This window comes from Barbus barbus (genome assembly GCF_936440315.1).
Source record: "Barbus barbus genome assembly, chromosome: 1".
NCBI classification, from domain to species: Eukaryota; Metazoa; Chordata; class Actinopteri; order Cypriniformes; family Cyprinidae; genus Barbus; species Barbus barbus.
The window spans coordinates 46816717-46819465 of NC_136729.1; positions in this window are offsets into that span (position 1 = coordinate 46816717).

The following is a 2749-nucleotide window of genomic DNA, read 5'->3' on the forward strand; positions in this document are numbered from 1 at the left end:
ACACATGCACAAGTTGACTACTGTAGTTGATGCCTCTTGGGGGTCGGAGGATTGGGATGACGGCTCTGTTACAAGTCGACGAAGCTAGTATGACACTTGGCCAGTGTCCACAGCAGTCGAGCAATAGAAATGCTGTAAATAGGTGGAGCCAGATTTGACCGTTTTTACCTGCTGGAAGCAACAGGGTCAAACTGACCAACATGTGCATTGGGTGCTTTCACTGAAAGACAGGTATTGGGCTGGGTGACAGGATTCCATTGCCATATTAAGTTTTGCAGGGCTTTGACCCTTGCTAAAAATAAGTTCTTGTTTGGACGCTGAGAACAAGATGGTGGCCCTGCGGACTGTATGTTGTGCCGCTGCGTGGTCGAGCTGGCACAGATGAAGTGTCCAGTTTCACTCCCAAAGCCTTGTGCTCTACATGGTGATGGGTTTAATAGAGCGAGGAATGGTCTAACAATGCCAATCATTACTAATAACGATTTCAGAGCAATACATTCTCAATTCAAGGCCATATGTTGGATTTCCTGGGAATAATGCACTGCTGTGTCTGCCAGTTGAACGAGTATAAAAGTAATGATAAATCCAAAAGCCTAAATCATGCAGGTTTGTGATTTGTGTATAGATTGTTTTGAATGCATAATTCATGCATTCATGAGAAACAGCTGCAGAGAAAGCAGTGAAATAGTCCATCAAATATTAGTTTACAAAGTCAAAGCATTGAGTTGGGATATTAATAAATTTTGACACCTGACCTCAGCTCTTTACATTTCTTGTGCTGCCAGCTAAAACACTTTGAGGCATTTGAAGGGAGGTTTGTGTGGGCAGCTGAAGTGGATGCATGGACTGTAAATATATTGTTTTTATTTTTTTGCTTTCTGCTCTTTGGCAAATGTTAACAGAAATTCAAAATCTGTGCCAGTGATGATGTCATAAATAATTGATAGTTTTACAATAGCAAGAGATGTGTGTGTGTGTGTGTGTGTGTGTGTGTGAGAGTAGTAGTAGAAAGCACAATGATACCCCATACATCCAAACGTTATGACAGTGCCCTCTTGTGGCAGGGTCTTTAATAAGCATCAGTGGATTAATTTACATTTATACATCATTTTACATTAATGCATGTGTCAGTAAAAGCCACTTGGATTGCATTCACATACTTTGAATCACTGCAAACACAAAAAGGGGCCATTTTTTATTTGATTGGACCTCAATAATTGCATTGTGTATTATAATATATTATAATGTTATATTGGGAAACTGATTGTGCGCCACCAAAAATAAAGAGCCAGAACCAGCAGTGTGGATGTTAATATAGAATATGTTTAATATATACTACAGATTTTGCATGTGTGCATATGCTCTCAGAGGGGCACTCATCCACATGAGAAAGTGTTTATCACGTAATGCGATCACATGCAAACACAATATTTTCCCAAGACTAAACTATTGGCACAGTGTCAGGAAAATATGTGGACAGAGCAACAGAGGAAGAAATTATTGCACTTATAAACATGTAAACATAAGAAAACCTGACACATGTTTACTTACGGTTAGACGGTAGATGGTTTATTCAAATCTGACTTATAAAGACACAGATTTTCATCTGCTGTAGATCAGCCACAGTAAGTAACACCAGTCACAAATGTGCATAAAGATACAAAAGGCCTGCGACGCCTCTGTTCATATTCTGTCAAAAATCTTTTTGAGGTGAATCTTGTTGCTTGGCAACTACAAACCTGACAGACTGTTCGCTGAAGTTGGTGTTTGCTGTTGGTTATTGGTTTGAATCTCTCTGGTCCAAAGTACCATCCAAAATACCAGAAGTAGTAGTTTAAGAACTGACCGCCAAAAGATCCGGTTGACCCCTATGCATTTATAGAAAAGTGTAAAAAGCAAAGCAAGGAAACACAACCAATGCTAGGCCTACATCTTATCTGTTTTACACTGGAGCACATGACATCTGGCCTCACAATAGCAGCCTTCTTTGCTCCCGGAGTCGTAGTTAAACTGTGGCTCGGCTCTGGGCCTAATTGGGTCGGTAATTATGGTTTGACACAAGCAGAGAGCAGAATTAATTAACCACAGCCAGGCAAATGATATTGATAAGCACACCGGGAATAACACCACCTTCAATCATGTTGGAATGATTGCATTTATAAGAGACCATGAACATCATTTCAAGTGGGAAACTCTGGATTTTGAGCTTGGTATTGACCATAATAAATAAAGTTGTCATTTTGAATGTGGACTATATTTTATTTTATTTTATTTTATTTTAAATTATTTTTTTTATGGTTGGCCAATTACATGAGAGATGACACATCAGTAAGCTCTTCTAGAGATGTGCAAAACAGTTTTACATACATTTCATTTCATTCCAGAATATTTATTAAACGGAAAAAAATAATGGCAGTTTCGATTTACATCATCATGCAAATCATGAACAAAACTGAGAATTATGCAAATGCTTGACACATTCCTTTTATCCCGGCCAATATCATCTACATTTAAATGCACACACACACACACACACACACACACACACGCACACACACACACATGTTGGGTTTCCATGTTTTATGGGGACATCCCATAGGCGTAATGGTTTTTATACTGTACAATCTGTATGTGCTATTGCCCTACACCAACCCTACACCTAAACTTAGCCCTCACAGGAAACATGCTGCATTTTTAGATTTTCAAAAAACTTTATGCTGTATGATTTATAAGCTTGTTTCCTCATGGG